Here is a 17,866-nt window from a genome sequence, read left to right as displayed (position 1 = left end):
ACTAGAGGCAGTGAAGACCTGAAGCAGGGGGTGGCAATGTGATAGAGAGAAGGGGATGCATATAAGAGATGTTATAAAGGTAGAAGAGACAAAATTTGGGAGCTGATGTGGTATGTTAGATGAGTATGAGTGAGGAGTCAAAGATGACAGTGAGGCTGTGGAACTGGGTGACTGCGAGGGCAGTGGTGCCCTTGACATTAATAGGGAGGTTTAGAAACGGACTGAGTGTTGACAATAGAGAATGGGGTTTGTTTTGGACTTGCTGAGTTTGGATTGCCCACAGGATCTCCAGAAGGAAGTGTCGAAAAGGTGATGGAAACTGAAAGCCAGGAAACTGAAAACAGTCCAGTGGAAAGAGGTTAATTGACTTGCTTAGAGTCACAAAGGAAAGGGAAGTGTCAAAGATAAGATCTGAACTCAAGTCTGCCTCACTCCAAGTCCAGCACTGTGCCCATTACATGGAGCTGACTCTTGGTAAAATCACCGGCAAGTACCTGGAGGGTAGATTGACTAAGTAACACATTTGATCTAGGGAGACCAATTAAGAGCCTATTGCAGTAGTCCAGGCTAGAGGTGTTAAAGGCGTGACCTAGGGTTGTAGAAGTATAGATGGAGAAAAAGGAACATTTGCAAAAAGTGAAGTGGATAAGGTGTCATACTTGAAGTGTCAGGACGTCCTGAGTTCATGTCCTCCCCAAGACACTACCTGTGTGACACTGGGTGGCCACTTTACCTCTACAACCCTCAATTTCCTCGATTGTAAAATGGAGCTAATAATAGCACCTGCTTCACAGGGATGTTGGGGAAATCAAAGCAAATCATAATATAAAGTACTTTATAAAGTTTAAACCCGTATATACATGTTAGCTATTATTATAGTTGTTGTTAGCATTACTATGGGAATAGAAAAGATATCATTTGACAACTACTTGGATTTGAGGGCTGAGATAGAATGAAGACTTGAGAGTGATACCATGGTTGATCACCTGGGAAGGATAATGGTACCTTTGACAGTAAAGTTCTGAAGGGAATGGTTTTGGGGAAAAGAGGCCGACTTCTGTTTTGGATGTGGCTTATGGGACATCAAGTTGGAAATTTCCAAAAAGCGATTGGTGACAGAAAGTGAAAGCTACAAAGCAGAAAGAGTATTGCTTGTTCAAGTCAAGAGCCTTGGATTGTAATTCTGGATTTCTCATAATAGCCATGTGACTTTGGGAAAGTAGTGGCTTCCCTTCCCTGGGCCTCGGTTTTCTTATTTATAAAATGGGATTGTTGGACCAGATGACCTCCAAGATTCTTTCTAACTCTAATATACTATACTCTATTTTACATTAGAAAGGACTTACTCAAAGTCACATAGCTAGTTGGAGGGCAGAACTAGGACTAGAAATCAGGCCTAGGTAGTATTTTCCCTTGAAACCACATTTCAACCTGAGAGATTTATCAATGTCAACTTCTATTTTTCCATCCTTTCCTCCCCACCCCCAACCCTTCATAGTCAATATTGAACATAGTCTCCTATGTCTGCAGGATTCTGATAAGCCACCTACAAAACAACTCAAGACACCTTCCCTGCCTTTGACAAATTGCTAGGATCACAGAATCACAGAATTAGTTTAACTTCTTATTTTATAGGAAACTGTGATTCATTGGGGGGAAGTAACTTACCCAGGATCATACAATTAGTAGCTAGTGGCTGACCTGGAACTAGAACCCAGATGTCCAAACTGCTAATTAGTTCAGGTCTCCTTCCACTACATCATGCCACATCTCACTATAAGAATTACATTGGTTCAGATACTCAGAAATCAAAGTATGTCCCCAATTGTACACATGTATAAGAGAAAGAAATAATATAAATAGACAGCATGTTTACAGTAGTACTTCCCTGTTTTGCTCTTCATGCTGTAGGTTACATAGGATGTCTGTTTATCTCTGAGTTGACTTAATATATATAGGGCTGTTCGAGTTGGCCTGAGGAGGCTTTATCTAGGAAATGGGACTTTCATTGTGTGGGGTACACAGTATTCTTGGAGAAAAAGGGCTGGGGCAGGTGGTGTCATTTATTACCATGTGTTGGCTTGTACCTGATCATATTTCTGAAATGATTGTAGATGCAGGGGCCTAATGGAGAGGGGAATTTATTTCAAGGCCCTTAAATAAACAGGTTCCAACTTCTCAGGGAGTAAATGAGAGCTTTGTTTCTCAGTGGCTCCATCTTTTAGCTGAATCAGAAAACTGAGATACAGGGACGTTCAGGCAAGGGAACAAAAGGGTACATAAGCCTAATAATGTGTGAATTGGATTTCAACTCAGAGACCCAGGTTAAATTTTCAGGAGCTGCCCAAAGAATGTGACAGGGACATGGGAACAACAACAACAACAAAACCCAAAGTAATTGGTCTTTAAAAAAAAAAGCAGAAATAGGATAAGCCAACTTAAATTGAGGCCCTGGGATATGTGATAGGTGCAAAGGGGAAGATGGAGATTTGGGGGGAGAAAGGGAAGGAGAAGATATAAAAGCCTGATTCAGGTGAGAGTACAAACATCTAAGGCTGGGGAAAGGGGGAGTAAAGGAAAAGTAGAAATGGCATAAGACTAGGAAACTGAGTCTTAAGGTAAGAGGAGAAAGAAGAAAGCAAGGAGGATGACAGAAGAGAGAAGAGGAAGGGAAGCTGAGAGATGTAAGGAGGAAGAATAGGACAGCAGGAAGGGTGAGGGATGGGAGAGCAGGAGGGAGAAGAAGGGGGCCAAAGAAAGTGGTAAGGTTAGGGAGGAAGAAGAAGGCTGGGAGATGAATGAAGGAGGGGGATGGGAGGCTGAATACTATTGTAAAGTAAGAGGAGGAAGAATAGGGCAGCTGCAAGGGTGACTGATGGGAGAGAGGGAGGAAAAGGGAGGGGGCAAAGAAAGTGGTAAGGTAAGGAGAGAATGAAGGCTAGGAGATGGATGAGTGAGGGAGGGGAGTGGGTTTGGAGTGGGGGTGGGGAGGAGGAGAGCAGGATAAGGAGGGGAAGGTTGTGCACAAGTCTGTTTGTGATTAACTTGCAGCCCGGTGCAGAATCAAGTAAACAGAAAGTTACAAGTTCCCCCCTCTGAGGCAAAGCAGAAATCAGATGCTCTGTGATTAATAGTGGAGGGTTCAGGACATGACCACAAACTCTGCGTGTACTTTAAATTAGTTGAATTTTCCCAGTCCTCTTGCCAGAATGAGGGGTGGAGGGTGGGAGGTGGGGGTAGGGGAGGTGGAGGATGGGAAGTGAAGGGGGTGGGGGGGGGCCTGCCTGGCGGGGAGCAGAGTGGAATTCTCCCTGGCAGAGGCTGGTCGGGACACTGACGGGGCAGGCAGGCAACAGCATCCAGAGAGCCACCGGCGGGGAGAGCCCCGCTTCCTGGAACCAAGCATCGCGCTGGCTGCGCCCTGACACCCGCACAGATAAGCAAGCTTGCTGCAGCTATCAGCGCCCTGCAGTGCTCTGGCTTCTCCTAGATCAGGGAGAAGACTTTGTGGTGGGGTGTGGGTGGACGGAGAGAGAAAAACACAGACCTTGCTTCCCCGTGACCAAGAAGACCCAGCAACCCAACCTAGACGGACGTTTGGTTTGTTTTTTAACCAGTTTTTTTACAGTCAGCACCAAACCCCAGGAGCCCTGTGAAGATGAAACTTGACACCTAATTGCATCAATAGGGGGAAAAACAAAGAAGAAAAAAGAAATTGACATTTTCCTGAAAGGCCAGACTTGCTCAATGGTGAATATGTATTTGTTTATGTATCAGTGCATGTTAATAGACAGGGCTGGGTAGGAGGGGGAAAATATTTTTAAAGGAATCTCTAGATGGGATCAGGATTAGATCTAGAACATGTGTCTGTCTGGAGCTCTGAAGGTGAAGTACCCTGACTTGGGCATAGGTGGCCGGGGAGCATCACTAAGGAGAGAGGGTAAACATTATCTTCAAGGGGTGTGCAGTTAAAGGGAAAACAGAGCAACCAGACCTTCCTTTGACTTTTGCCTTTGCGGAGGATTTATCAATAGGAGTTGGGGAGGGGATGGCATCTACCCTGTGACTGGGGGTAGGGACTGCTGGAATTTACTGTTGAATTGGGGGAGGCTTTCAAGGAGTAAGGGGAGGAGGCAGAGTGGTTGAGGGGAGTGGTACATGCCTCTACTGAATTTTCTTCCAATTCAGTTTAGTGCTTTCAAAAATATGTTTTAAATCATTTTTGTCCTGAATGATCCTCTGGACAAAGCAGAATTGTAAAATGTGTAAGGTGACTTCCATATCTTGATCTTTCTGGAGACCATGCATTAACACTAATAGTGGGTTGCTTGCATAGCCCTGCATGTGTTATCTATAGTCCCAAAGAAAGAAGAATCATATTTTAGGGATGTAGTACTGAACTTGAGCTCATATAATCCAGCCCTTGAAATTTACAGAGGAGGAAACTGAGGTTCTGAGAAGTCAAGTGATTGAAGGACAGTATGAGAGAGTAGGAAAAGCCTGGACTAGGAGTTAGCACTTCACTACGTTACTTTGATTAAATGACTTCTCTTCTCTGGATTCCAATTTATTCCATTGGACTGGAAGGGATAGTCTTTCTACTTTAATGTACTTTAATGTACTTTCTACTTTAAAGTACTTTCTAGCTTTAATGATCTTCAGTGAACTTCTAAGACAAGGTGGTCTATGACTACCCATAATAAGAAGGAGAGAAATGAGATGGGATCAGAGGATTTTAGAGTGAGAGGGAACCTTAGAGTTCTAGTTCATCCCTCATCCTTGTTCTACAGATGAGAAAACCAAGGCTTAGAAAGTTACTAATTGGGTATATCTTGGGCTATATGTCCAAAGCTCTTGGGAGAGTTTCCTGGGCCCCATTCCTATCATTTCCACTGATATTTATTGGGTGCCTACTGTACGCATGGCACAATTCAGGTATAGGTTACTTCTTTTCCCCTGCCTCACTCAGGTAGCAAACCAAAGGCCCATTTGTTTTTTGGAGAACTCCCTCTCTGTTCATCAGATCTAATCAAAGTCAGGTTCAAAGGCGCACAGTCTTTAGGGACTAGGTATCATAGATAGAACACCTTTCAGAGAGGCATTATGGATCAGTAAACAGGGCTGCTGTTGGGAGGCCCAGATCTCAGAATGGTCAAGAAGCTATGGTATATATTGTTTTTCCAGCATTCTATCAATTGCAATCCATCACCATGGTGAAAGGCAAAGAAACAGAAGATCTGGGTTGAGTCCCATCTTTATCACTTACTAGCATTAAAACTGTAGGCAAATAATTTTAGCTCTCTGAGCCTCAATTTCCCCTACTGTAAAATGTAGCTCATAACACTGCATTACTCTCAAAGCACCATAGGATACTTAGAGGAAGAGAAAAGTTTCTGGGGGTATAGATTGGGATGCAGTGGTATAATTTCAAGAATATTCATCATGGGTACTAATGTCATTTTAGGGACAACGTAACATCAGTCTTGTCCACTGAAAAGAAAAAGTCCACATTTTTTCTTAATTCCTGGTACTTATTCCCTTGTACCTGAGAGAGAAAGTTCTTTATTTAAGTGAATTTGTGGGTCAATTTAATGCTAGTTATTCTGTGAATTCTCTTCCTGCATGATGGAAAATTAAAGCCTCAAGGACCTATGTAACTGCCTCTGAATGAATGGAGCAATACAGAGGCTATGTGGCTCACCTTGAACATAGCAACTTCAGTAGCCTGCCCTCAACTCTTTCTTTTAGTCCTTTCTACTCCCTAGTCTACATTTCTAGTCCATCAAACCCACAACATTTATTTGATAAATGAGAACAGATGTGAGCATTGACTCACAGAATTCATAAACTATCAAATGAATCCAAATTGTTAAGCGCCCATAATGTGTTACATTATGTACACTGTGTTAGGTGCTATCCTGTTGTAGGTCCTTAATGGGTGCACCCTAAATGGTAAGAATAGCCTCAAATAGTGATTATATGAATAGGTTTTCAGTGTCTGCTGAACCTGAATGCTATGTCACCAGAAATTGGTGTGAGCTATGCACAGACTTTGTCATGGTGTCTGAACTTGACCAAAGGCAGATAAAATGTCCCAAGGGAAGCACATATCATGCCCTTGTGTGTGGGTAGCTTGCCATGAGGATATTACTAGTATAGTACACTAATAGAGGCAAATTTCAGCTCAATGTGAAAAAAAACCAAACTTCCTAGCAATTAGAGATATCAAAAAATAGACCAAATTGCCTTGGGGTATAGTGAATTCCCTATTATTGGAGGTCTTAAATTGAAGGCTAGATAACCACTTATTGTAGAAAATATTCCTAATGAGGTATAAGTTGGACTAGATGACCCTTGACCCCTCATCTAACTCTGAGATTCTGTGATAAGAGCTAAGGTGGAACTATTCATCAGGTTTCCTGATTACTAGACCAATATTTTCTTCTGGCCAATAAGAAAGATCCAGTATGCTATATCCCAACCATACATTATACATATGGCCACACATTCTGAGGCCTGAAGGAACTGAAAGCATGAAACATTGTGATGCAGCTGTTTCAGGGGTGGAATCTTGTTTCTGCTTACCAACTATACAAGAAGAACTCATAATTTAAAGCACTAGAATGCTCTAAAAACCAGAAGTAATTTAAGATGTTGGACTGAAAGGCCTTCCTCATTAAAAAAAAAAAAAGGACTGTTTCAGAGAAGCAGTGTTGTACTGGAGAGAAGTAGGCTGGGAACTGGGGAAAATGAGGTTCTAGTTCAAATCCTACCCCTCCCACTTAACAGCTGTGTGTATGAGTGCCTGCAAAGTTGTAGACTCACAGATTGAGAGAGCTGGAAGGGCCCTTAAAGGTCATCTAATACGACCTCTTCATTTTACAGAAGGGAAAAAGATAATGGCCTGAGATCACATAGGTAGGAGACAGAACTTACTAGGGGAATTCACTTCCATAAGGAATTAAACCTCCTCAACTTCTCTAAACATCACTTATCTTGTCAGTAAAATGGGTGTAAGAATATTGGTACTATGAGGAACTCTCATTCCTGTAATAACCATGCAAAGCTTTCTTTGGCTTCCCCTGTGTGAGATTGCCCATAGTACACAGCTACACGTGAACATGTCTGGAATACCTAATCCAAAGAGTAATTCCCTGGGATAAGAAAAAATATTTATACTTCTGGGAAAAAATTCCATTTCTGTTGCCAATTAGTTCAGCTTTAGCACAGCCTTCTCAACACCAACATGTCATCAGTGGAGCTGTGAATTTTGTTGATTATCTCAAGGATAAAAATCTTAAGGAAAAACCCACATGATTTATCTTTTCTCACCCTTCCCCTTTCCCCCATCTCCTGCCCTTTGGACATGCTTGTTAGTGATGAAAGGGTCCTGTGGATCATTTAGTTTGCCTTGTCATTACTCCAGGAAATGCTATAAAAATGATTTGAGAGGCCTGCTCACCGTAATTGACTGTGGAGAGAAGTTGGCTACTGCAGAATTCTCAATCTCGAAATCTGTTTTGAACACAAGCTCCAATCCAGTGGCTCCTAATTATGCCTGCTGCTCAGGACTAGAGGAAGGGAACAGAAAGCTGAGGGACTGTAGGCACCTTTCTGTTTTCATTTTGTGGTATAGTGAGAGACCAGTGAATTGGGATCCAGGAGACCTGGGGTCCAAGTCTGATTTCCCCTATTAATTAACTATATGACTTTGGGTTAGTTATTTAGTGTTCTTTTAAAAAAATTATTCAGCATTTTATTTTCCCCCAGTTACATGCAAAAACAATTTTTTAAAATTTTATTAATTTCTTTTGATTTATCAACAATCACTTCTATATGCTTTTGAGTTGAAAATTTTTCTCCCCCTTCCTCCCCCTCACCCTCTCCAAGACGGCGCACAATCTGATATAGGCTTTACATTTACATTCCTATTAAACGTATTTTCACATTAGTGAAGTTGTGAGTAAAAATTAAAACCAATAGGAGGAACCATCAGAAAGATGAAACAAAACTCAACAGAAGGTAAAAATAAGTGATAGCGATTCAATTTCCATAGTTCTTTCTTTGGATGTGGACAGCATTTTCTATCCCGAGGCCTCTGGAGATGTCTTAGATCCTTGTAATGCTGAGAAGGGTTCAGTTTAACAATATTAGTCATCGCATAACATGGTTGTTTTTGTGTACAAAGTCCTCTTGGTTCTGCTCACTTCACTCAGCATCAGAACATATAAGTCTTTCCAGGTTTTTCTGAAGTCAGCCTGTTCATCATTTCTTATAGCACAATAGTATTCCATCACATTCCTATACCACAACTTGCTTAGCCATTCCCTAATTGATGGGCATCCTGCAAAAGCAATTTTCAGCATTCGTTCTCAAAACTTTGAGTTCCAAATTCTCTCCCTTTCTACCTTCCTCTTTCCCCTCTACTCACATTGAGAAGGCAAACAATCTGATATAGGCTATACATGTGTAGTTATGCAAAACATTTCCATAATGTGAAAAAAAACCTCAAGAAAAATAAGGAAAGTTGAAAAAAAGTATGCTTCAATCTGTATTCAGACACCATCTGTTCTTTGTCTAGGGATGGATAGCATTTTTCACCATAAGTCCTTCAGAGTTGTCTTAGATTGTTGTATTGGTGAGAATAGCTAAGTCATTCACAGCTGATCACCTTACAATATTGCTGTTACTTTTTACATAGTATATTTCATTTTGCATCAGCTCATGTAAATTTTTCCAAGTTTTTCTGAGAGCATCCTGCTCATCATTTCTTATAGCACAATAGTATTCCATTACATTCATATACCACAATTTGTTCAGCTATTCCTCAATTGATGGGCATCCCCTCAACTTCTGATTCTTAGCCACCACAAAAAGAGGTGCTATAAATATTTTTGTACATGTGGGTTCTTTCCCCTTTTTATGATCTCTTTGGGATACAGCCCTGGAAGTGGTGTTGCTGGGTCAAAGGGTATGCATAGTTTTATAGCCCTTTGGACATAGTTCCAAATTGCTCTACAGAATGGTTGAATCAGTTTACAACTCCACCAGCAGTGCATTAATGTCTCATGTTTCTCACATCCCTTCTAACACTTATTATTTACCTCTTCTGTCCTATTAGCCAATCTGATAGGTATGAGGTAGTACCTAAGAATTCTTTTAATTTGCATTTTTCCCATACCAATCAAACTACCAAAAATTTATTTTATAGAGCTAAAAAAACCCAGTAACAAAATTTGTCTGGAAGAACAAAAAGTCCAGAACAAAAGTCTAGAACTAATGAAAAGAAATGCAAGGGAAGGTGGCCAAGCTGTAACAGATCTTAAATTGTATTATGAAGTAGCAATCATCAAAACTACCTGGTACTGGCTAAGAAATAGAGTGGTGGAAGAGTAGAATAGGTTAAGTATGCAAGACATAGTAATCAATGACTATACTAATCTACTATTTGATAAATCCAAAGACTCCAGCTTCTAGGATAAAAAATCACTATTTAGCAAAAACTGTTGGGAAAACTGGAAAAATATATGGCAGCAACTGGGCATAGACCAACGTCTTACACCCTATACCAAGATAAAGTAAAAATGGGTACACAATTTAGATGTAAGGACTTATATGATAAGCAAACTAGAAGAGCAAGGAATAGTTTACCTTTCAGATCTATGGAGAAGGGAAGAATTTATGACCAAACAAGAGATAGAGGACATTTTGAAATGCAAAGTGGACAGTTTTGATTACATTAAATTGGAAAGTTTTGGTACAAACAAAGCCAATACATCCAAGATTAGGAGGGAAGCAGAAAACTGCGAAAGAATTTTTACAGCCAGTGTCTCTGATAAAGGTCTCATTTCTAAAATATATAGAGAACTAAGTCAAATTTATAAGAATACAAGTCATTCCCTAATTGATAAATGGTCAAAGGATATGAACAGATAGTTTTCAGAGGAAGAAACTAAAGTTATCTATAGTTATATGAAAAAATATTCTAAATCACTATTGATTAGAGAAATGCAAATCAAAACAACTCTGAGGTACCATATCACACCTATCAGAATGACTAAGATGACAAAACGGGATAATGATAAATGCTGGAGAAGTTGTGGGAAAATTAATACACTGTTGGTGGAGTTGTGAAATGATCCAACCATTTTAGAGAGCAATTTGGAACTGTGCCCAAAAGGCTATAAAATTGTTCATACCCTTTGACCCAGCAATACCACTTCTAGGTCTGTATCCCAAAGAGATCATAAAAAAGGGAAAAGGACCCACCTGTACAAAAATATTTATAGCACCTCTTTTTGTGGTGGCAAAGAATTGGAAATTGAGGGGATGCCCATCAGTTGGGGGAATGGCTGAATAAGTTGTAGTATATGAATGTAATGGAATACTATTGTGCTATAAGAATGGATGAGCAGGAAAACTTCAAAAAAAAAAAACTTGGAAAGACTTACATGAACTGATGCAGAGTGAAATGAGCAGAACCAGGAGAACATTGTAAACAGTAACAGCCACATTATGGGATGACTGACTTGGATAAACTTGGCTCTTCATAGCAGTGCAAGAATCTAAGACAACTCCAAAAGACTCATGATGGAAATTGCTATCCACACCCAGAGAAAGAAATATGGAGTCTGAATGCATATGGAAGCTTTTTTTCCCTCTTTTTCCTTTGTTGTTTTGTTTTATTGCTTTATTTTCATGGTTCTTCCCCTTAGTTCTAATTGTTCTTTACATGATGACTAATGGGAAAATATGCTTAACATGAATGTATATGTAGAGCTTGGGAGGGGGGGAATATTTAAAACTCAAAATCTTATGGAAGTGAATGTTGAAAACTAAAAATAAATTAATTATCAAAAAAAGAAGTTAAAAAAACAAAAAATTTGCATTTTTCCAATCAATAGTGAGTTAGAGCATTTTTTCGTATGGTTATAGATAGCTTTGATTACTTCACCTGAAAACTGTTCATATCTTTTGATCATTTATCAATTGGGGAATGGCTCTTATTTTTATAAATTTGAGTCAGTTCTCTATGTGTTTCAGAAATGAAACCTTTATTGGAGAAATTTGTTTCAAAACTTTTTTTCACAGTTACCACTGCTAATTTTATTTACCTCTATCCTATCCTTCCCTCCATTTTTTGTATTCTCTCTTTCTTCTTTCACCCTGTCCCTCGTCAAAAGTATTTTGCTTCTGACTATCCTCATTTAGCTTTCTTGAGTCTTATTTTCCTTCTCTTTAAAAAAGTGTTAAGCAAGGTGATCTGTAAAGTTCTTCCAGCTCTAATATTCTATATTTTATGTTCTAAGGATACCTTCCAGGTCTGGCATTCCACATTTTAGGATCCCTTCTATGTTCTAGTGTCCATCATAACTTTGATAGTCTACATTCACAAAATCACAGAATTTAAGAGTTGGAAGTGACAAAAGTTGTCCTCTATTCCAACCTATATGTGAAAAGGGTCTGTAGTATAGCATACATAATAACTGATCATTCAGCCACTGCTTAATGACCTTCAAGGAGGGAGAGTCTACCCCCTTTCAAGGCACCCTATTCTATTTTTGGACAATTCTAATTGTTAATGTGTTCTATAATTCTAAAAATTATCTGTAGATAAACTTTATTAATGAATCCTGACCCTGAAAAAAAAAAGACCTATTAAGGTAGAGATGGTGAGTTCTGATTGCTCCACGGATAGGTGATATATTTGTATCCATACCCGGTGGTTGGTTGGTCCTTGGGTCCTCTTGTTCAGAAATGGGAGCCCAACAGGCTTTTGGATTCTTTTTGTGAATCTTCTTGTAGAGGAAATAGGGATACTTTCTTTTATGTTTATTTGGATTCCAGATTCAGTCTGTCTTCTACTTTGTGTGTTATAGTTAAAAGAGTGCTATATTTAGAGTCATAAGGTCTAATTCAAATCCTGGCTTATGACACTTAAAAGTCATTTAACCTCTCTGAGCCTCAGTTACCTTAAATGTAAATTAGAGACAGAACTATTTGCTCTATCTATCTCATAGTATTGTGAGGAAAGTGATTTCTAAGTCCCGAATAACCATAGAAATAAGAGAGCCTAGACCAGTTATTTCACTGTTCTAGAGAACTCCCAGGTTGGGAATTCCTCTACCAATGCAGGTTGGTACATTCTTTACCAGTTGTAGTCTTGGAGAGTTGCTCGGATCAGAAGTGTCAAGCTCTATTTCTATTTGAGTTGGGCATCTCTTGCCTAGAATACTGAGAGGTTAAATAATTAGCAAGTATATGACAGAGAGAAGACTTGAACCCAGGTCTTGCCAGCTCCCTGATCACTATACCCTGCTGCCTCTTTGTTGATGATGATGATGATATTGACTATGACAATAGCTGCTGCTGCTACCAGCACCACTAAAACTGACTATTGCTACTATTTAGTCGAATGCTGAACATTGAGTTTTTGAGGGAGCCCCCCCTCCCCAACACACACACACACACACACACACACACACACACACACACACACTCTAACTTCTGCTGCATTCCCATCCTTCATCCTTCTTGTTGTTTAGGCATGAAATCATGTCCAACATTTTGTAACTGTGTGGACCATGGTACGATAATACTATCCGTGAAGTTTTCTTGACAAATAAACTGGAGTGGTTTGCCATTTCCTTCTGTAGTGGATTAGAGCAAACAGAGGTTAAATGACTTGCTCAGGTTGTATAACTAGTAAGAATCCACAGCTGAATTTGAACTCAGGGCTTCCTGACTCCAGGCCCAGCATGCTATATGCTGTGCCATCTAGCTGCCTTATCCCTCATCCTACCCCCTCTTTTCTCCTACAATGATCATACTAGATCATTCATTTGGGAAAATTAGAGAATAATTACCTTGAAATGTATGAGGTATCTGAGCATTTTGGCGAGCATTTCTTTTTTTCTCCTTTAATAGTACTTCCCCCCCCCAATTACATGTAAAGATAGTTTTCAAAATTCATTTTTGTAAAATTTAGGGTTACAAATTTTTCTCTCTCACTCCCTGCCTCCCTTCTGCCCTCCCCAAGACAGCAAGTGATCTGATATATGTTATACATGTACAATCATGTTAAACATATTTCCACATTAGTCATGTTGTGAAAGAAGAATCAGAACAAAAGGGAAAAAACCATGAGAAAGAAAAAGCAAAAACCAAAAATGTGAAAATAGTATATGCTTTGATCTGCATTCAGACTCCATAGTTCTTTCTCTGGAAGTGGACAGCATTTTCCATCATGAGTCTTTTGGAATTGTCTTGCATCATTGTATTGCTGAGAAGAGCTAAGTCTATCATAGTTAATCATCACACAATGTTGCTATTGCTGTGTACAATGTTCTGGTTCTACTCACTTCACTCAGCATCAGTTCATGTTGGCAGGCATTTCTGTTTTTATTTCTATTATAGATGGGCACAGGTTTCCCTAAATAACAATACCTTATACATTTCTGTGGTACTTAAAAAAATTATTGACTTTTTTTGCTTTTATATGATGTTCATTTCTAAATCTCTTCCCCCCCCTTTTTTCATCAAGCTATCCCATCTAATAAATAATTAAAAAGAAAGAAAATATAAGGAATGCAGTAACACTGAAGCCTCAATTGAATCTGACACTATTTGTAGTGTTCCACATCCATTGCCCTTCACTTTTTTTTTTATGGTGAGGCAATTGGGGTTAAGTGACTTGCCCGGAGTCACACAGCTAGTAAGTGTTATGTGTCTGAGGCCGGAGTTGAACTCAGGTCCTCCTGACTCCAGGGCCAGTACTCTATCCGCTGTGCCACCTAGCTGCCCCTGCCCTTCACTTAAAAAAAAAAAGAAATGGAGAGTGCTTTCCATTTTACAAAGCACTTTTCCACAACAGTTCTGTGAGGTCAGCAGTACAAGTAGTATTAGCCTCATTTTACAGATGAGGAAACTGAGGCACAAAGAAATTAAAGTGACAGAATTCAGGCTAAAACTTGGGTCTTCTGATACAGAAGGCTTTTTCTGCAACACGAAGAATTCTTTCACCAGTCATTCTCACTAGAGCTATGATCAGAGTTGCTCAAGAGCAGACAAATATTGGCAGGCAAATCCATTTATTGAACTTTGGCAATTGTTTCCCTGCTCACTTTCTGGTAAGTAAGCAAATTAACTGTGATATGGTGAGGCAGAGATTGTGGACAACCTTAGATTACATCGTAGATTCATTGAAAATTGACTGTACTTTGGATCCTGGTCGATGATAAGACAAGTACCTAGACTTCCAAGATAACGTTCTTTCCCCAGCACACACCCACAGATGTGTTTCCCCTAGAGAGCATCTGAATTTTGGAGTACTGTTAAAAAGTCACTATCTTCATAGTGGCAAATTTGAAATTGTGCTCATACTTCAGGGGCTGAATCATTCTCCTTGCACATCCCTCACATATGTGGTTAACTGACTTGCATGTGTTTCTGTGTATGCATATGCGTGTGCATGTGTGAGTGTGTGTTGGTGGTTGTACATTTCACTCCCTACATCTGCTAACATTTTAGGAGTCTCTACTTGGGACAACACATTGGAAAAATACTCTACTGAGATGTGATTTATTCAGCACCAAGAGACCATTAAAGCCTTAAAAACTTTTTTCCCCTTGAAAAGTGATTCACTCAGGCCATTAAAAGCTGGTAAAAAAACAAAACAAAACCATTTCAGTGAAGCTGTTTCTTTGGAGGAAGAAGATGCCAATAACTTCATGGAACTGAATCAGAACTTGACATTAAAGGAAAAGAGGTCATTTTTGATAATTTACAATAGTGCACATTTTAATGGTACTGCATTACAGACATGGAAATAGCTTGCTTTTCTGCATGGAGAACATCCAATCCAATCTAGTCCAACAAACATCTCTCTTTTTTTTGTTTGTTCTGTTTTTCTGTAATATTTTTATTCTGAACATAAACACAGAAGAATATAAAGAAGAGGATTTTGTGAGAAACTAGGTCTCCATTTCATATCATTTGATTTTTAAAGAAAAGCATATATTAAATCTGCATGTTACTTTCAAAGCTATCCAACTTGTCTGTGCTTCTTGATGTTGTTTCTGTTTTCTTCCATGCATTTTTTAAAAAAAAGTTACAATGGTGCTCTGTTTCTCTTGCTCTTGCTCTCATAATCTCTCTAACTTTTTGGTGTTGCCTTTGCTAATTCCACCTTCCCAGTTGCACTTGAGAGAAAGAAAGAGGCGAGAACCCTCGTTTGAAAGCAAGCAAACATAGTCTAACAAAAAGAATCCTTATAATGGCTGCATCCAAAAATATATGTTTTTAGACCTTGTGAACATCATCTTTCAAAAGGTGGGTAACATTATGCTTCGTCATAGTTCCTTTGGAGACATAGCTGGTCAGTGATTTGATCAGTCTTTCAAAGTTGACTTTCTTTACAATGTTGCTTTCTTTTTATACATTGTTCTGATTCTGTTGACTTCACTATGAGTTAGTTCATATTATCCAGGATTCTTCACAATCATCTCTTTTGTCATTTCTTATGGTGCAATAATATTATTTTACATTCAAGTGCTGCAATTTACTCAGCCATTTTCCAGTTGTCTAAGAGGTAGTCTGTGGTACCCCTCTTAGATTCTAGTTCTTCTTTCCCACACTTTAAATCCTTCTTTAAAATTCAGGAAGTTTATTTTCCTTATAGCTATTCCCTTTGAGTAATCATCCTCCCTCTTATCCCTTCCACTCAGCTCTCATCTTTTTAAATAAAAATGCTTGAATTTCCTCTAGCCCAGTAAAGGTTCTTTTCCCCTGTAGGAATTGTACTCATGTTTTCAGAGTAAAATTTTTAAGCCTATATCTTTTGCATTTTGGAATATTATAATCCAAGATCTCTTCTCATTCTTTAAAGAAGCTGTCAGGTCTTCTGCAATCCCAGTTGATTCCTTGTCTCTTGAATTCTTTCTTTCTAGGTTCTCATAGGAAGTTTTCTTTGACATGGGTGCCATGGGTTTTGTCTCTAAAACTTTTTCTCTTGGGGTTTCTCTCAGGAGGTGATTAGAGGATTCTTTCTATTTTTACTTTACCCTCTGGTTCTAACAGATCTTGGAAGTCTCTATTATGATTTCTTGCAATATAGTGTCCAAGCTTTTAAAAAAATCATAGTTTTTAGGGAGTCCATGATTCTTAAATTAACTCTCCTTTACCTGTTTTCTTGGTCATTGTGTTTTATATCAAACATCTAACATTTTCTTATTTTTTTAAATCTTTGGATTTTGTTCTAATATTACTGTCTCAGAGTTGTTAATTTCTGTATGGTTTGTTCTGGTTTTTAGGGCATCCGTTTTTGAGGGTAAGGTCTATCACTCTTTCTTCTAAGCTATTTATTCATCTTTCAATTCTTTCCTTGAAAGATTTTTTGGGGAAAAATCTTGCTTCATTTTTTCCCTAGGTATTTATGCAGTCCTTGTGAGAAATCCATTTTTTTCTTTTGAGTATCAGCTTGTGCATATATAATTAGATGTGCAATAATTTTTATACTAGTCGGTGTTTTCTTCTATTTTCTCATGCCTCCAGTTTTAGTTCTGAAACTGGGGCTTTGTGCCAGGGCTACATTTTTGGATAGGGTGGTTAGCCCTGCTTAGTGTTACCTAGGGTGCTCAAAGTTCTTGTGCTGACTTCCATTTCTTGGAGTTTGGCCTTCCAGAACATTTGAGGTTCAGAATATTGGATCTTCCTAGTACTTTCTGGTGTCTCAGGACAGAATGTTACAGACCTCAGAACGCTGGGCCTGGCCTGAGTGTTGTGGTCTGGTTCCACCACACCAACATGTTGGTTGGTACCACCTGGTTGTTGGCTGCAGTTGCTCCTAGTTTTCAGATTCCCTAATTGGGGGTAGAGGGGACTTTCTGACTACGTTTAAGCTTTCTTGGGGATCCCTCAGTACTTGCTGCCCCTGGACACAGCCCTTGCAGGTTACACATATCCTATTTCTGGTCACTCTGGTACTTGTTTTGCTTAAGGAATCCCCATACCTATTACCCATAGGCTTCTGGCTGACTTTTTATATAGTTCTGGGGTGGAAGATGGCTGGAAGTTCCTCCATAAGCCTTTCTTAAGTATCTACTTAAATATTAAGCTCTGGCACTGGAAGACAAAATGCAAAAAAGTCCCCACCCTTAAGAAGGTGTCTGTGACTAGAGTCATTCAGAAGGGTATGATTATCATTTCCCATAAGACATAGATAGCATGCTTATTAGATTTTCAGATGATACATTGCTGGGAGGAATAGCTAACACCTGGGTGATAGATTAAGATCCAAAAGAATTTTATGGCTCTGGGTTTGAATGCTCCCTTAATATGTATTATCTTGGCCAATTCACTTAACCTCTCAGTGTTATAGGCAACTCTCCAAAACTAAGGAAAAAGTGTTGAGCTGTACTGATTGAAGAAGCTTTCTCTATACCAATAAAATTACAGGTCTCATCAACAAAAACAACAACAATAACAAAGCATCAGTGTATGGGTATGTAATCAAGTGGAGTTTATTAGGAATAAATGGGAAATTCTACACTCAGATTAAAATAATCGACTGCAAAAGTGCAACATGTTATCTATGGCTAGACAACAATTTGTGTAAAAAAGACCTGGTAATCTAACTAATCCATAGCTCAATGTGTCAGTATTGTAACATGGTAGCTGTGAAAATGGTTATGATCTTAGACTATCTTAGTAGAAGAATGATGTCCATGATGAGGGTGGTGATGGTCTCATTGAACTACGCCTTGATCAGGCCAAATATCAAGTGTTATGGTTAGTTCATTTTAAGAAGGACACTGACAAACTGGTATGTGTCCAAAGGAGATGGACCACTGCATTAAAAGGGAGCTCA

General features: G+C 39.1%; 1 protein-coding gene across 1 annotated transcript in view; it reads left to right on the top strand.

Annotated features, from left to right (window-relative positions):
* The first annotated feature begins 3,317 nt into the window (after positions 1-3,317).
* RIPOR3 (RIPOR family member 3) overlaps positions 3,318-17,866 on the top strand; it is a 121,262-nt gene continuing 106,713 nt past the window's right edge. Inside the window, 1 exon segment of the mRNA XM_020984206.2 lies at positions 3,318-3,750. The gene's annotated coding sequence lies outside the window, so the exon portion shown is untranslated.

Source organism: Phascolarctos cinereus, unplaced genomic scaffold (genome assembly GCF_003287225.1).
Source record: "Phascolarctos cinereus isolate Bilbo 61053 unplaced genomic scaffold, phaCin_HiC Scaffold_2;HRSCAF=192, whole genome shotgun sequence".
Taxonomy (NCBI): domain Eukaryota; kingdom Metazoa; phylum Chordata; class Mammalia; order Diprotodontia; family Phascolarctidae; genus Phascolarctos; species Phascolarctos cinereus.
The sequence above is the reverse complement of the archived record's forward strand: the minus strand, read 5'-3'. Positions and strand labels throughout refer to the sequence as shown.